Genomic DNA, 18,756 nt, shown 5'->3' on the forward strand with positions numbered 1-18,756 from the left:
ATATTTAATGCACTTACTCTGGTAACATCTCTCTAAGGTAGGGAACTGTTACTCCATTTTTATTGAGGAGGATTAAAGTCACCAAGTAGATACTATGGAGTGAATTCCCAGAAGAAGCCAAGGAAATAGAAGAGGGAACCCCAACTCAGTGCCAAATGAATGCCCTACCCCTCCAACCATCTTTAGTCTTAGTTTGAAATTCCACCCTAAGGATGACAGAATAGTTTGGACTGAAAGGTACCTTAAAGATCATTTAGTTCCAATCCCCTGGCATGGGCAGGGAGACCTCTCACCAGACCACATTGCCCAAAGTCCCTTCCAGCCTGGCCTTGAACACTTCCAGGGAGGGAGCAGCCACAACTTCCCTGGGCAACCTTTTCTACTGTCTCACCACCCTCACACTAAAGAATTTCTTCCTAATATCTAACGTAAATCTACCCTCTCCCAGTTTAAGGCCATTACCCCTTATCCTATCACTACATGCCCTTGTGGAAAGTCCCTCCCTAGCTTTCTTCTAGACCCCTTTCAGGAACTAGAAGGCTGATATGGTTTTCCTGGAGCCTTCTCTTCTCCAGGCTGAATAACTCCAACTCTCTCAGCCTTTTTCTTCATAGGAAAGTGCTCAAACTCTCTAATCATCTTTGAGGCCTTCCTCTGGACTCACTTCAACAGCTCCATGTCATTCCTGTCTTGGAGGCTCCACAACTGGACCCAGTACTCCAGGTGAGGTCTCACAAGAGCAGAACAGAGGGGGAGAATCATCTCCCTCAACCTGCTGCCCACCCTTCTTTTAATGCAGACCAGTTGGTTTTCTGGGCTGCAAGCACAAACTGATGGCTCATACTCAGTTTTAAACCAATCATCACTCACAAGTCTTTCTCAGCAACCTACAAGCTGCATATAGCATTCGATGCAGGTTTACTGTGGATCTAAAAACATTTTTCTAGCTTTTATTATAGCTGTCACATCTGAGGTATACAAACTAGCCTTGGCTAGAGCAGTGTCCAGGGGACACAGTGCAATTGAGGAATACCAGGCAGGAATATTCAGATAAAAACACACCTTGGGTTAGTGCAGTGGTGTTTTGGAAGTAGGGGTGGCTCCTGGGAGAAGCTGCTGGAAGCTCCCCAAGTTCCAATTCTGTCCCTGCCCAAGGCCCAGCAGATGTGGAAAGCTGGATGTGCCTCTGAGTAACACATTCCAGAAAAGGGAAACAAAACTGCAAAAATAATTTTAAAAAGGACCCTCGGAGCAGAGTAGAGGATGAAGTGAGAGAGCAAGGCCAAAGAGAAGACACCGACGTCAGTGAAGAAGGAGGGAGAAAGGTGCCTGAGCAGAGGTTCCCCCACAGCCTGTGGTGAGATGGCGGCTGTGCCCCTGCAGCCATGGAGGAACGCGGTGGAGCAGTCCCTGAAGGAGCACAGTGGGGTAAATGTGGATTTGTAGCCCCTGAAGTGTCACAGATGGGCAGATGTGGAGCTGCAGCCTGTGCAGGATGGCAGAGAGGGGCAGATGTGGAGCTGCAGCCATGGAGGAGCCCGTGGCAGGGAGGTGACTGTTCCCGCAGCAGCCGTGACTCTGTGGGCAGCCCGGGATGGAGCAGTTCCTGAGGGACTGCACCCCATGGGAGGGACACATGTCCCAGGGGTTCCTGAAGGACTCTGTCCCCTCAGAGGGATCCCGTGTTGGAGCAGGGGAAGAACGTGAGGAGTCCTCCCCTGAGGAGGAAAAGCGGCAGAAACAGCGTGTGGGGAACTGAGCCTGAACCCCCTCTGTGTCCCCTGTGCCCTGAGGGGAGGCGGCAGTGAAGCGACCCGGGAGGGGAGAGGGGAGGGTGGCGGGAGAAGGCATTAAGGTCGGGCTGTGTTTTCTCTTTCTCATGCTGAATTAAATTAGTTTTTTTCCTTCCAAAGTTGAACCAGTCTTTTTTTTTTTTTTTTTTTTTTTTTTTTTTTTTTTTTTTCCTTTTACTGTAATTGGGGAATGCAAACCTCCCTGTCCTTGTCTGGATTAAGGACCTTTGGGTGGATTTTCTCCTCCCTGTCCCACAGTGGGGTGGGGGGGTTAACGAGCAGAGGCCCAGTTGGTACCAGCTGTGACAAATTATGTTGTTACTACTTTTGACTAAAGATTAAGTAACAACACTGGATAACCTCATCAAATTTCCTCCCTGCATGCAATTACAAATGTTTTACACGGATTTATAGCTGTAAGTAGATTGGCTTTCATACATACTTTCATCTGTTTACATCACTTATGATTACTAAGAACACAAAAGTATGTTTTGGAATCAGAGAAAAAAAAAAAAAAGAAAAAGGAAAGGGAGCTCTTAAATCCTTCAAGACAGTGCTCTTAGCAATTACCATGACACGTATATTCCTCCTGGCTTTGCAACCTCCTTCCCAACCACCACTCTGAGGGAAGGAAAAGAATCTTTGTTCTTTTCCCACAACTGCAACTTCTGAGGCACCGCAAACAAGAAACAGCCCTCGCGCCCGCACGAAACGGATGCGTCAGAGCTGCACGAGTTCCGAGCCCACCCGTGGTAAGGACAAACTTCCACCCCCTGAATGCCCTGACTGAATCTTCTGTTCAACCCTTTCAAGTTACTACCAAAACTGGTACTGATTTTAGCAGCAGCGGGTCTGCAGGAACAAGGAGGGCTCTGCTGCTGCCACTGCTGCACCTTCTGAGGCTCTGGAGGTGGATGGAGGGCAGAAGGATCCTGAGTCCCAGATTTGCTCTGCAGCCATGAATCCATCTCCATCATTTAAGGAGGGAGAGAGGGAAGGGAGGTGCAGAGCTATCCCACGCTTGGTTATGAAATATGATGAAGTGTCAAGGAAAAAATAAACCTAGGGGCCAGAGTTCTTTATATGCAAACACTCAAGATGAAATTGCAAGTCGTGTTTTTCCTTTTTCTGTGAAAAGCTAAGTATTTGTAACAGCTGCTTAGGAAAAATTAAAAGAGCCTTGAGAGCTACACATGAAGAATGATAGGTCACAGTATTACTAAGAAAGAATGAACAAGTAATAATTTGCACATGACTCTGATGAAATTCATCTATTACAGTAGATTAAGTCAATTCTGTTCCTGAATCTCCCACTACTTATATTTGTGGCTTTGCTCTCTTCTCTTCCTTACTAAAAATCTTCAACACTCAGCACAAAAGGTTCCCTTGTAAACAAACACTGATAAATCAGAGACAGCAAAGTACTGTCAGAGCCACAGGAAGAAAAGTTCAGACAAAAGAATGGCTTCTACAGTTACCAAGTTCCTGCAGGCTAAGTTTACATTATTGTAGCCATTTCTAAACTCACATTTTTGCTTAAGCAAGGTTTCCACATTCTTCAGGTATCTTCAGCCCACCTTTTGCAAGATGGGAGACCCTGGTGCTGACCTAAAGCTTTACAGTTGTATCTGCCTAGAAACAGGGATTCCCCCAAGTCAGAGGGGCAGAGGCCCAGGGCTGAAGAATTTACCACTCTTGATTTTAGGTTGAGGTCAAGCACAGTGTCTGGATTCCATTCATGCTGCAACATGTAGGAAGCTAACACAGAGAAAAAAGGTGAGACAAGAAAAAACAACCCAGCAGGAAGAAAGCTCTCCCTTCTGAAACCTGTACCAGCCCCTGCAGATGCAATTCCTCTTACACCTACATTCTCAGTACATTTTGTCCATTTTCAAGAACACGATGCCTTCCAGTTAAACACACTCAGCTCTACAAAGATATCATAGCAGGACAAATTGTTACAAAAGACAGGAACAACCAATCCATACAGCAGCTGTAATAAGTGTGCTTTTTCTTTAATGTAGCTTCTCACAGTTGGTAATTTTCAAAAAAATATAATTTTTTGCCTTCTACCTTATCTGAGAGTAATAGGACAGATTTGGACATTGAATGCTACAACCATCAAGAAGTTGTTGTTTGCCATTTTAATTATACTTCTCAGCTTCCTTCCTTAAAGAAAGAAAAGGTCTTTTCAAAAATTTCACTTGTAAATACGTATCTTTTAATTTTATGCACAGATATTTCCACGGTGAAGAGGAATTAACAATTCTTTAGATAGGGAAAGAATATTGTGTGCCAAATTTCTAAGTATCATTGGATGAACGGCTTATAGTTTGAAAGACTGTAAATTCCAAAAAATCAGCTGGAAAATTTCATACACATACCTCCCCCTGACGTTCAGTAGACATTGGATTTAAAGGTTCAGGTTTTTAATGGCAGCAGCTGGGAAAAAACACACTTGCCAGTTGCTCAGCTCCCAGTATCACTTCACTGGGCCTCTAGTCAAATTCTGAAATAAGCAGCTCTGCAACTCTAGTGATTAAAGGGTAATTGTGCACCGTGCTCCAACTTTGCAAGCTTTTTATACCTTAAGCAAGTAAAACGACACTCCTGGTAATCTTTGAATAGATAGTCCATAGCAATAAAGATACTTTGCTTGCCTTGCTGCAACAGCAAGCATTTCCTCAGCCAAATACGGATGCATTCTTTTCCTGCTCATTATGGAGATGTAATTCTGCAGTAACAATATTCACTCACTGCCTGTTTCTTACTAATCTGCACAATTAAAACAGTCTCTACTATTGAGAGTGACTTGGCTGTTACACCTACGAGTAATTTCCACAATCATTCTGGGGAGGAACGAGGGGAGATTTGTATTTGTAAATGGTTAAACACCCTCTCCCCCTTCTCCCTCCAAGTAAATTGCACACACAGCAAGAAGTCAAGGAAAATAATTAACCTTCCAACTCCTGAATTTTGGCTCCAAACCTTAAAGTAGCTTCATGCACAAAATCGACATGTGGAAAGAATAATCAGTGGTGACCAATTTGCTGAGGATTGTGGAAAACTGGCTTGTGGAGCACAGTGAGCTCTGCTGCAGTCTCTTCTGCCACACAGACCACAGCAAACGTGCACCACAAAAGCAGCACCATGTCCTTCCCAGGCATTCTGGAAAGCCTCAGTGTTTAAAAGCAACCCCTGAGCACCTCTTCCCTCCCACACTAAAGCTTAGCAACCTTTTTTTTTTTGTTGTTTCATTTTGTTGGTTTTCAAAAGAAGAAAAAAGAGAGACATACAGAGGCACACATATGCAACAACTCAAGTCAATTTTTAGTCTTTAAGGCAAGCAACTGCACCACTTGGCCCTAAGGTCTCTTCTGGATATTGCCACCATTTCTTCAGGAGAAACAATCCATTTACTTTAAGACAGAATGGCATTTTTTAAATCTACACGTTTGCTTTCAGTTTGAAGCTGTCTTTTTAAAGTAAAATCCATCTCCAACAAAGTATCTTAGTATTTTGAGATGAAGTGATGTGAAATACTTCATTAATGTATTAATTTAATAACTCCATTCATTAAACAAACAAACAAAAAATCCTGGAATGATCTTATACCAGATCTTATACTATTTCAGCATTATAATTCCTTCCTTAAGAAGCAGCAGCTCTCATAAGTGCTGCCTGCATATAATTTTAGCTCTGTACTTTGCCCGACTTGCTATCAAATACTTTAGGAAGTATATATGCAAGTACTAAATATCTTCCAAACTTGCATTATCTTAAAAAAGAAAGTTAAAAACCTTAATTTTCTATGACAAAATGGGATCTGTATTTTGGAGGTGGCAAGACACTGGTTTTCCCCCTGGTAGGGGAAGGATGTCCTCCCCTGCTCTCTCGGAGCACAATGGCAGCCAGTACAGTGAGTACCTGTCACACCTCCCTTATCCAGGTCCACTCACACTGCTGTGGAAGAACAGATCCCAGGCACTTTTGCAGGCATAAATCCTAACATTCACTGCTGTTGTAGCTTGTGGCCTGGATCTCCCCAGCTCCTTTAGTTTTTCCAACTCCCTAAAATGCCTATCTCATTCCTACCAGGCAAGAGCAGTGCTCTCCAATCACTGCTTCAAGACGCTAGCGTAGGCACAGATTTCCATTTATAGCTCTCTACTAAAAAGTTATTTTTTCTCTCCTTAAGGCAGTCACTGGGCTTGATATGATTACAATCCATCAGTGCATAGATCTGGTGGAAAAGTTATTTCCTCTTTCAGAGGGATGTATTTATTTAGCCCCAGTACAGCTGCTCCAAAGCCACTTGGAGCCTAAAAGCGTGCTTTTATCATGTTGCATTTCCCACCAGCTGCTGAGCAAGAACCCAACTGATAGCCTGAAGAAACAGGATCTCTCAGAGGGTTTCTGTCCATCCTGCAGCTGAGCTCACCGGTCTCTAGTCCTGAAGCACAGGCTGACCTCAGAACCAGGCACCTGGCAGCTCCCCTGCCCCTGCAGACAGCCTGGAATGCCACCAGCTGTAGCCCCAGTTGCTGTGACATCCAGACCCTGACCCCTCCTTTAATTTAGGCCACCCTGACACCCAGCCAGGCACTAAACACCTTTGTAAAGGCAGGTGAGGTGACAGAACTTTGCAGCACAAGCATGGACTCCTGCACTCTGTCCAGCAGGGACATAAAGGCCTCCTGGAATACCTTCATTTCATTGAGGTCTTCGATGAGGATCATCAAAAAAGTACTGAAAGTACTTTTTTTTTAATATAGAGCCCTTTCTGTTGTTTATACTGCTCATTCTGCATTTTAATGAGCAATGAATACACAGCTTCTTTTCCAACTTCTGCATTAGAAGCAAAGCAAGCTCCTTGAAATGATAGATCAGGTTAAAAAGAGTCCAGCTAAATCAGTGTTCAGCCTTCATTAACAGTGAAGGTTCTGGGTGCTCTTTTATTTTAATATTAAAAACCAAATCAAACCAACAACCCACCACACACTGCTATCCACAACCCTCAAGAAAAACCCCAGAACAAAGTAACTCTCAACTGCTTTAATCCTCAGCTTCTAAGAGATGTAGTGCTCCCAATGAAATCAAGGTCGTAACTTATTTGTAGCCTTGTCAAAGGTGGTGCTCTCCCCTCCTGATAGCATCCAATTTATATCTGAATAGTTTGTTTGGCAAGAAGAAGAAGATGAATGCTATTTGGAAAGCAGATTTTGTTTGCAGTCACAATAAGCAACATCTGTGATCATTAATCAGCTGTATTCTATCTCAGCCATACTTTACACCTATATTTATGTATATGTGCATAAACTTGTATTACAACTTGCACTGCAGGTAAGAACCAATTTAAGTGGAAGAAATTCTTCGTAAGTAGTTTACTTAAACAGTGATTTTTCTGAAAATGATGGTTTATCCCCATAAAAAGACAAGCACTACATAAATAATCTGATTAATAATAAAGGCTCCTGCGTATCAATAATGTCTTAACAAGCACCAAGAAACTGTAAAAACACTCCCTTGTTTAAATTTTTAAATCAAAACAGTGATTTTCCTCTCCAGAAGTTTTTGTGTGAGATGCATCAAGGACTTGAGAGATTTTTCACCTCCAAAAAAACCTCAACTTGCTTGAGAACCTTCTCAGTTATCAACAGACTATTAAGCAACATGGAAGTACAACTATATATTTTTTCATGTTTAACCAACAAGGTGCTTGTAATCATTAAACCTGTATTTACGTTGATCCACAAAAGGGAACAAAGAAAAAAAAAATTAAAAAGCAGCTTTTTTTTCAGATGGATATACTTTAATTTTTAGAAGTTACTGGTGATGGAGGAAGTTTTCATTCTTAAAACTAGGAACAGCTAATCTAAAGAGGTAGATTATTAGACTATGAATTTTTAAAATGAAGTTGAAAATTAGCACTGAGGGTACTGAAAAAAGAACTGTTTGAAACTAATTCCTAATACACACTTCAGAAAAAAAGATCTTAAAAAATAAATTAATATCCCTGCCTTCGATTAAGATGTGAGACCCAAAAATTTTTTTCCAGCAACTGTATTTAATAATAGTAAGGGCCTGTTGCTGACATTGATCCAGACATGAGTTTCTCACATCTTCCTTATAATAAATAAGCAAATAAATAAAAATTCAAAAAGGGATGGGGAGAAGTCACCTTTAAACCAAAATGGTCTCCATAGTCCAGTCAGCATGCCAAGTATTAACCTTTGCTTTATTTCTTCATCTCTTGGCATTTTAAAAATTTTGGTTTTGTGACACAAAAAAATCAAATCACTGTTTCTTTCCCTTCAAAGGGATGGGTAAGTCACCTGCTCTCAAAATTCAGCATTTGTAGATAATCCTGCAATGCTAGTGTGACTACAAGAGAATTGGGAGAATGAATAAAGGGATACAGAATGATTAATGACACAATTTTAGCTGTTCAGTAAAACAACTGCAAGTAACACTAAGTAAATTTCTTTGAAATAACTTATTTCCAGCAATGAAGTAGTTTTCAACTAAACTGACAGTGTAGCTGAGAACTTCTGATGGTGTAAGCATACAGAATTTTAAAAGCCAAAAAAAAAAAAAAAAAACAAAAACCCAAACAACTTTCTTCCAGAATAAAATCCCCACTTACTCTGTGTAGCCTCATACCAGCTCTCTAAACCACAACTGTAGAGATGCCTACAAACAACCCACTAACCTGCTAAGCAGTTTGTGCAAATCAGTCACAAGCAGAAAAGTTGTAATAGGAATAGCAAAGCTTCTGCAAGACTTTGTAGTTGTTACTGTCAGTTTTTGATCCTTTCTGCTGGGTCTGTGTAGCCACATACAGTATCAGTGTCACGCATCATCCAGCTGTGCTTCTGTACATAAATACAACTTCTTTCATCTCCTTCCCTGTTCACCATCCAATATTTCCTGCATGCAAGGCAGCTCTTGTCTTTTCTGCATTGTAGCATTTTGTGCCCAGGATCAATTCTGAATCCAAGCTATAGCTATTCTGAACCAAAGATACAACATTACAGAGGGTTACAAAATGTTCAGTGTGAAAGCAAAAGATTAAAATCTCCATTATAGCTGCCACAAAGAAATAGCATCAAGTAAATTGACAAAATATTAATTAAGTTTCCTCCATTCAAAGTCACTACATTTTCCCTTTTAGACAGGGTCACTGTGTCCTGCCAGTTCATGAGCTCCCAAAAATAAACTAGTTGAGTAACTAAAGATGTCAACAGATTTTCACATTCCCTCTATGCATCCAAACTATACAGCTCGAATAGTTACTTGTAAACAGCCAGGCACCCTACACCTAATCTAGAGCACCTTCCCAAGCAAATTCTGTCACTTACAACTCAGTTGTAATTGTCACCAAGAGAATACCCTTCCACCTCCAAATTGTACTTTTCTCTCAGAAATCAAATCATTCAGAAAGATCTATCATCTCAAAATACTTTTTTTTACAGCAAAATTGAGTTCTCTTCATACTCAAAACCGAAAAAACCCCAAACAAACAGCAAACACGAAAAAAAAAAAAAAACAAACAACCCCGAACCACCACAGTACAGCAGCTGACATGTATAACCACCTTGGAAAAAATGCTCTGGGTCTACCACTTTGATTACTGACATTTTAGACCTTTTTGATGACACTGCCAAAGTTACCCAACTGAGAAACAGGTAACTATGAAATAACCTCTGCATAAGAGCCAGGCTGAAATCACCTAAGCACACACAACCACGGAGATGATAATTCTGTTCAATGACAACCTGATTTAAAGCCCAGTAAGTAACCTGGCTAGGAAAACTCTACTAAATTCATTCCATACAGAAAAAGGTCCCTGGTTTCTAGAATGTAATTCAGAGGCCTCAGTTCCACATCTCAGATTTCTAGAAGGAACACGAAGGGATTAAGATACCAGAAGTTAGATATTTAATCAGGATGTGCAGGAAAAAGTCATTCAAAAGGATATTGGATGCATCATAAAGGCAAACAAACATATCTGCATCTGAAGGAAAAAAATTGCTATTCTAAGGCTTAAGCTCTCCTATCTTCTGGAGGTCCACAGCATAACTATTTCTGAACAAGAAACCCAGCCCCATCTCAAACACAGTAGGAGTGAGAAGGGTGTGTGACCTCCTGCACAAATTTCAGACTCCCACATCACACCTTCCCCTACCACAGCCCCCAAAGCAGCTCCAATGGGTGAGAAGTCTCCATTCCCAGTCCTGAGCCACTACTTGTTAGGTCAGAGCAGGGCTCTGTAGCCTCTTTGTTGAAGGCAATTACCTCACCTTAAAATGAGGATTATATATATAATTATTTTGTAAATGTAAGGTAGCTAGCTTTATTTATATTTCAAATGGAAAACCTCAGGTAGGATTTGTTTATTTTTTAAAGAAAAAATATCAGCATTGATTTCAATGAAGCTTCTTGCAAGGCAGCCCATCATTCACTGTTAGCAAGTGCAAAACCTAAGCACAGCATCATGCATACCAAACTTCCTAGCTTTTTAGTACCTCAGTACCTCGAGTGTCTATTCTCTGCATCTCATATTCAAAATTAAAATTAATTGCTTATAAGGAGCTCCACCATGGAAAATCACTTGTCAGAAGCAAGATTGCAAGAAAGGGGAAAAGGCTGGAAGCAGTTCTGTTGTGTGTCTGGACAACAGCAAACACTTCCTCCCTGTACAGCATTTTTTGGCCTTCTCCTTCCAGTCTGCCTTTGGTTTTAGTTGTCCCACAGCTGTCTAACAGCATGTAAATGTAAGTGTAGACTCATATGTTAGATGCAGGAAATTCCACGACTGGAAAACCTAATAGATGTCTGGATCAGGGCAGAGAGATGACTTACTCTGAGCTCTAGGTACACGCTCCTTGTTTGCTGACTATTTCAGTTTCAGTATAAGCAGCTCGTTGTGTCTGCCTATGAATAAAAGGCTGAATGAAATCATAAATACTCTTTCTCCACCAGAATATTAACACCATTTAACTTGGAGACGGAACACTAAAAGCATTTCAGGCTAGCAAGAGATTAAGACCAAGAGTTTACTGAAGTTTTTTAAAGGCTAAGCAAAGCTACAGACTTTGTGGTAAGAGTGTGGACATGACTTCTTAAACATTTTAACCAATGAATATGTCAGAAAGCTCCCCTTAGCTTCAATTTCTAGACTGTATAGCAGAAACAGATCTCCACAGAAACTACTGGTACAGAGTCAGTCATTAGCATCGCAACCTCCAGCAGTGAATCAGACCCCAAAATTTGTTTTTGACCAAAGAGACACCTACTGATCATTTAGATCCATGAAGGGCTAATTGTAGCCTGCAGTTTTGTTACACATAATTCAAACTAAAATGATAAAAACCTGCAGTAAAACCATACTGGCTCAGAATATGAAAGACAGAGAGTACAACTGTAGACTTAACTACACCTTGTAGCCTGAGAATTACAGAGCAGGTGCAGTCCTCAGTACTAACATATATGATGTGAAGAACAGAAGCAAAAGTTTTTCCACAGATTCAAATTATTCTCACAAAGCCACTTCAGCAGACTTCTTCTCAAGGTTTTGCCAAGAGACTACAGAAAACCATTTTTTTGTTTGTTTCTGTAAAAATTACCTTTCTGTACTAGACAAGAGAGTTGCTGCAAACATCAGTGTCATCTCTGCTCTTTAGCTGAGTAAAGTGAATCAATTGAGATACTGAACTTCCTTGTTTGCTTTTTTTGTCATGTTTGAAGTTATGTTATGGTAGTAGACAAATTGAAGCATTTAAAATCTGAGATCCAAGTCCAAGTATAGTTTAAATACCAATACCTTCCATGAAGGAAATATTAAAAGATTCTAAATCTAAGTATTTTCCTACCTTGGCACTTTTTAATTTTCTGTGTGCACAAGAAGGTTGGTTTGGAAATTGTCTTTTAAAACACAAAGTTTTGCCCTCTAATTTTAAAACTCATTGCCAAAACAGCTGTTTTAGCATCAACTCAAATGTCAAATACACTCTCCCTTTAGCTTCATATCCAAGTACATATGGTCAAGTAATTGCAGATATTCACAAGTATTTGGGCCATTGCCTTTGGTCTCATACTTGCCTAACCCGACTTCTGACACAGGTACCCTGTGGAAAAATCCATAAGTTCACTTAAAAGCAGCACTGCAATCTGAAGTCCAGTGAGAAGTCTCTAACCTTGCTCTGTGTTGGAGAGGTAACTTATGACCACATTTCTTTTGTCTCCCCTGCTTTCCAATTTAGCAAATACATGCTTATGTCCTTCTTAGGCAAACAAAACCCTGCAACTTGACATCCATGTGTGCACAGGCAGCCCAGCTCACTTTAAAACACCAGGAGAGATTACCTGGATGAGGAAACTGTATCTTCCCATATACACTGATAATAATTATTATTTTTAAGAGCTCTTCCCGCTGTAGCAAAAAAATTTTACACGGATTCAAGTCTACATTTTATTTCCTTTGCTAACAAAGCTCTCTATATTTTACTTCGTTTTGTAAATGTAAGGTAGCTAGCTTTATTTATATTTCAAATGGAAAACCTCAGATAGGATTTGTTTATTTTTTAAAGAAAAAATATCAGCATTGATTTCAATGAAGCTTCTTGCAAGGCAGCCCATCATTCACTGTTAGCAAGTGCAAAACCTAAGCACAGCACCATGCATACCAAACTTCCTAACTTTTTGGTACCTCAGTACCTTGAGTGTCTGTTCTCTGCATCTCAAATTCAAAATTAAAATTAATTGTTTATAAGGAGCTCCACATGCCCCCTCCCTGGAAGTGTTCAAGCCCAGACTGGATGGGATTAAAGCAACCTTGTCTAGTGGGAGGGTTCCCTGCCCATGCAGGGGGGTTGGGACTAGATCTTCAATTTAAGGTCCCTTACAACCCAAACCATTCTGATTCCACTTTTCATATTTTTAGGCAATAAAAGACAATTCTTATTACAGATTGAGTTTTTCTACAGGAAAAGTTACACTCCACTTTCTATAGAAAGAATACACTTTCTACAGAAAGACATAATAGCAAAATAGAGCTAAGAACAAAAAACTATACATGACATATTCCACTTTTGCCAAAGAAGGAAAAACATTAGCACAAAAAACCCAAAGACAGATTTAAAGTAGTTCTCAAACTTCACGAGGGAAGAAGAAATGTATTAAATCTATTTTGCAATACTGCACAAATTTAGAACACCATGGTAACAAAGATCACTGCATTACTTAAAGCAAATCAGAAAAAATGAAGCTCATAATCAAATGCTGCATTTCACACAATTACTCACCTGCAAAAACACCATTCATGTGCAGAAGACTTTCCAAATATTCAAGGAAGGCAGCTTAAACTCTTCATAATAGGAACAACCAATGGTACAGTGCTACTTTCTAATCCCCATCTTTCATCTACAGTAGTATATTCATATACTTCTCCCCAGGCATCTCAACATCCTTCAAAACATCTTCATTTAAACCAATACCATTGTAAACACACTACATGATTATATATACTTGAAAAAATATTTATACTTGCTACAAATTTGAAAAGGTAATAGCTTTATTAATTAAAAAATAGAAATAAATTTATATTTTATTCAATATAATACAGATTGTATTCTAAACATTCCCAATATTTAGCATGTATCATACAGGATAACATCTAGAGCTTATAAAAAATTATTCTAAAGTAATAATTTGACTCAGAACTTTTAAAGTCACAAAATCAAGCTAAAGGACAGGGGTAGACAGATTTCCCTGTCAGTTTCACAGGCATAAGTATTTGGCATTCTAAATATCATCATTGGCATCTCTTAAAGCAAGCAGAATGCCTTAGAGCTATGGCTCTCTCTCCTTACACCAGGAATTTGGCAGTGCATAAATTCTGTTCTCAAATGGCATAAAATCAAATTCAAAATAGGAAAACACTTAGCTAACTTCTTCTTCTCCACCCAACTGTAGTAATTTCCCACTAACACAGTATAACTCCCCTTTTAGGAAGTGCTTGAAATAATGAACAATACATTATGCAGGAAGAAATAAAGCCTGAAAATAAGAATGTTTCATGGCAAGTGACCCAGTAAAATCCCAAAAGTACTTTTAATGTATGGATCTTTGTTTTACTTTTCAATGTATCTAAAGAAGACTACTCAGCATCAGGAATCTGAACAATTAAGAATATTATGAAGCTGTAAGAACAGTTGACTTGCCTCACTATAAAACTCTAAACAATAATGTAACTTGTGACAGATCAGTACAAGACCAGTGCAGGAGTTCAAATGGAGATGCTCAAGGAATTGTGAGTGTACACAGACCCAGCAAATAAGGCTCCCACCTAAGGATACATCATTAAGTAGTTTGGAAATCATGCAACATACTCAAGCAACCTGGAATCCAAACAGAGACACACTTTTACTTTATGAACTATACCATAACAAGGCCATTTGGAGATTATTCAACCTTCTGGAACTGGTTGCAGCTTCAGGCTTCATCACACCAGGCACTGCAGACAAGGTGACAAGTGCTTGGCCAGACCTGCCCTACAACACCTGGCTCCAGAGAACAGATTCTAGTTCACTCATGCTGAAGGATGCTGCCAGGCTGGTAGCTGGAAATCAACCCTGAAACACAACCAAACTGCACAGTCCAACCAGTCTTTCAGAAAGTCTTCTCAGTTAAAACCACTTCATAAAAAAAAAGTCAAGGACAAACCTTGCGGTCACAACTCACACATTTTCATCACTATAGCTCCAGAAATATCAAACCCAACATTATTAAAAAATAAAGCCCAAAATCTAGCATGATACTTTAGTATGAGTACAACCAGCCAATTTAAAACAAACAAAAACAAACAAATAAAAAAAACCCCACAACCAGAAAACCAACCCAAAACCAAAAACCCCTTCACAAGCAGTACCCCAGCACAGGAAAAAGAAACAAGTTTCTCAGGGAAACTGATGACAGACTTAAGGGTCTATAACAGCACTGTGTGTATATACATAAATATCCATATTAATTTCATTTGTCTTCCCAAAATTAAGGACAGGAGGATATACCAACATATATTATTGCATTATAACCTTTCCTATTAGTAGTGTATGATGCAAGTAAGAATCAGCTTTCATGTGATAAATTAATACATAGGAAAGAAGAAATAAAATGTAAATACTGACTTGATTCCACTTTACACTTCTTTAAATCCCAACACTGAGCATACAATGAATCAGTAACAAATTCAGTAAGAAATTTAACAGAAATGTTTCTAAGTTTACTACTTCAGCCATCAGTAACATTTAACTTCTTGCAGTCTTTCCTCATGCATACTTAAGTCAAAGTATATAGAACTTTAACATTAATTTTCAAAAACTAAAGACTGAAAAAGAAAGCATTATTCCATGTTTTTCTGTAGGCCTTTCAAGGTGGCTTAGAAAAACAAAACAAACAAACAAACAAAAAAAAAAAAAGCACTGAACACTTTGCCACCCCCTCCAAATCTAGAGTTTCCCAGTTTATCAGTTTCTCAACAGTAGCTGTAAATGCAGCAAGAGGCATTCACGTAATTAACTTGCACATAAAAAGAACATTAATTTCTGAGAGACGTATTTCAAAGAATATCTCTACATCTTCCATACTATATAGAGATTAACAAATTACATTAATTCAGGCCTGCTGATCAGCTGGCTGTCAGTTGCACCAAACATGATAAAATACATCAACACAACCAGAAAAGCAAAGAATGAATTACCAAGATTTATCTCTGCATCCCCATTCATTTGTTTGCTCATGAATATCAGAATGTTGGCTGCATTCAAAATGCCTACGTGCCCATTTTCCCCTGCTGTGCAGAGTATTATGCCCTTTTCTCCTAACATTCTGTGTATTTTTAAGTCTCTGCAGCTAATCAGCTATAGTTGGAGACCATTCAGAAGCAGAAGCAATGCAAAACCTTGAGAAGTGCCTCCTGAGCAGCCTGATGCTGGGAACACATGCCATTTGTGCACTGGGAGCTGCTGGAGCTGCCAAGGAGCTTCCACGTGGAATGCAAGTTGCTGGTATGCAGCTACAAAAATTTAAATTATTACTTGAGCAACCACCTCCTTCAGGGACCTACATATTGCATGACAAGGATTTCTGCATCTCAACGCTCAAGTCACACTGAAGGGAACATGTGATTCGAAGCATGAACAACTACTGTCTAGCAGATAGCTCTGTGCCACACTATTCCAATTATTAGTGGAGGTCATAACCATATTTCCTTGAATTAGCAATACATCCCTCCAATTTACAGTTTGCTCAGCAACATGTCTTCCATTTGGAGCTGACTCATGAGCTTTGGCTTCCCTGTGTCAGAATTTGCAAGCTTTTTGGATATGTGTTGGAAAAACCTCAGCACTAGAGCTCCTCACCCCCCATTTCACATGATGAGCACAGAGAAAAATGGTTTATTTCTCCCTTTTTGACACTTAGAATATAACTAACTGCACCAGAGATGATATGCACATTTACTACCTTTCATTTTAGCACGAAATGTTATTATCTCCAAGTCAGACTTGATGCAATGCCTCAGAAAGAGAAGGGGAAAAGAGTCAGGAGTTTTGCTGTTAGTTTTTTTAAGAAAAGGTGAAACAACAAAACCGAATCAGCTTTTCTCCCTAATACAAGTCCCTTTTGACATCCTCATTCCATGACTTGATCAGTAGGTTAAAATAGTGGCTGCTAGATGTTTACCTGACCTGGAGGGAAAACTTCCTAGGTACTCAGGTAACCTAGGAAAGCTTCTTGAGTAAGAAACTCCCTCAAGAATTGCTGAGCCTATAGAAAATACATCTACCTTTGGAAACAGGACCCCAGTTTAGACAGACACCTATTCTGGTCTCCCTCCAGGCCTGAACACAGCCCCTGATGCTACCACCAGCACCGAGGTGGCCATTTCCAGAGAAAGGCTGCTGGTCCTCTGTCAGGGGCTGCCTGGACAGAGGAGTGTGATGGGAGGGCTGCCAGGCTTGGAAAATCTCCTCTGCAGTTCTGCAGCTGCCCCTTAAAGGTGGCAGGAGTGAAAATGCACATCTGGAAAGGAACATCTGGAAAGGGAAGGTTCATTTCAATGAAATGCAAAAGATTTAGCATAAGGAATGACTGTACTCTATCACAACCACAAACCATTCAAGGAATCTGCTTTTCCCCAGAAGTAATCTGGGCTATAAAATACCTGGTATAAACACAGATTTACAGGTCAGCCAGAACACGAAGGACAAATCAAAGAAAAATCTACAAGCAGAACGTCATAGTAATGCACAGATTAATGTATCTTTGCTTATTTTGTGTTAAAATGCTTTGATAAACTTAGAGAAGGGCCACTATGAATGTAAGCTTTTCAACTGACTGGCCCAGTGTTGCAGTTAGTTAACCATTTACAAAACAAAAAACCCCAAAAAATCACAACAAAATGTAAACTTCTTCAACACATCACTATGTTATTCACTAACAGAACAACACACATTTTACATGAAGCATTTAGTTGACAACCTGAGGAAACTACCAGTAATAAGATGATGACTGTGTTAAACTCATGCTAGTTGAACACTAGAAATTTTAAAGCAGTTTTCCACTTTGATAGTACTTTCTATCACAGTGCTCAAAACATTTTACAGGCCTTCCCAGCATTTATTAAGGCATCAGCAATGATGGTAAAAGGCAACATTTCCAGAAAGCTGTCTCATCTTAGAAAGACCACGTCGAGTATCAGATCTGCAATCTTTTGGATTTGGTATTGCACAGATCCCAAGTGATTCCAAAACTAAACTGCTAAAATTTACAGGTAACCAGCATCACCTCCGAAAAACAAACCTCGGGTAGCTTAAGTTGCATCCAGAAGCACTTTGGCATAATTTTTATTGTCTTTCAACGTCTTAATTAAAGACTTGCTAATACAGTGTCCGTGGCACACTCTCAGTGCCCCGTCCTGTCCCTCAAACACTGCCTGCTAAATCACGGTAAAGATGCAACTAAAGCTGAAACAGCGTGTTTAAAACCTATGTCTGGTCTAGCATTCCTTTCAACCTCTTTATTTTTCTGTGGCCTGTCACAGAAACTCTCCCCTACGCTTTTCCCTCCGTTTCCAAGCAAGCAAGCTGAACTGCACTTGCTTATTTTAAGACAGGCGTTTTTCCCCCACAGAAGCAATCAGTTCAGAGCAAGAAGTGAAGCAAACCTGACTGATTTTCACCTGCTGCATAATGACTTCAGAAACACGAACCCAACCAGCTTTCAGTTTCTTCTGTGATTTCAGAAACTGGTGGTGGTGGTGGTTTTGCCGAGTATGTCAGGTCTGAGACCACTCAGCCTCGCTCCTCTTCTGCAAACCTTCCCCCCCCAATCCCTTCCTAATTCTAAAAGGAGCTAAAAAGGAGTGCCGAATGCAGAATACATTAACTTTTTAGCATCTGCAATGCAAAACTCGGTTTTGTTCGGTACAGAAATCTTGCACAATAGCCTGTGTATGCGTATTCGTTCCAACAATGCTGCCCTGTGCAATCACTCTATAATTACACACAGTCATAAAGCTGCTGCTGTTGCTGCTTGGAACTGCAGTCTCGCCCTCTAAACAACCTAATATCAGTCTCCGCATTAGGACATTTCTTTCTTTCCCTCCCTTAACTGCTTGCTCCGGTACAAGAGGCCCTTACTCTGCACTCCGAATACGCAGAAGGGATGAAATAAATAAAATTCTTCGGGGTATTATGAAAAAAAAAAAAAAAAAAAAAAAAAAAAAAAAAAAAAAAAAAAAAAAAGCCATCTGTTTTAAGGAGGGTGGCAAGTAAAATCTCCGTCGAGCAAACAGAGTATTTCTTTAATTCTGCAGGCTGGAACCACACGAGACTTAGCAAACCAAAAATAAATCCTGCTCACGCCTGTTAAATAAAACCCGCAAGTATTATATAAGGCGCTC

At 39.9% G+C, this 18,756-nt stretch overlaps 1 protein-coding gene across 6 annotated transcripts in view; it reads right to left on the reverse strand.

Moving 5' to 3' along the window:
* MIDEAS (mitotic deacetylase associated SANT domain protein) overlaps positions 1-18,756 on the reverse strand; it is a 58,510-nt gene that overhangs the window by 38,628 nt on the left and 1,126 nt on the right. For 2 of the 6 annotated variants that reach the window (XM_071744603.1, XM_071744602.1), the window contains exon 1: positions 8,506-8,708. The exons of the other annotated variants lie outside the window; for them this stretch is intronic. The gene's annotated coding sequence lies outside the window, so the exon portion shown is untranslated. Of the gene's footprint in view, positions 1-8,505; positions 8,709-18,756 lie in introns of those variants that run through there. 6 annotated transcript variants of the gene reach the window in all.

This window comes from Heliangelus exortis, chromosome 5, assembly GCF_036169615.1.
Source record: "Heliangelus exortis chromosome 5, bHelExo1.hap1, whole genome shotgun sequence".
Classification (NCBI taxonomy): Eukaryota; Metazoa; Chordata; class Aves; order Apodiformes; family Trochilidae; genus Heliangelus; species Heliangelus exortis.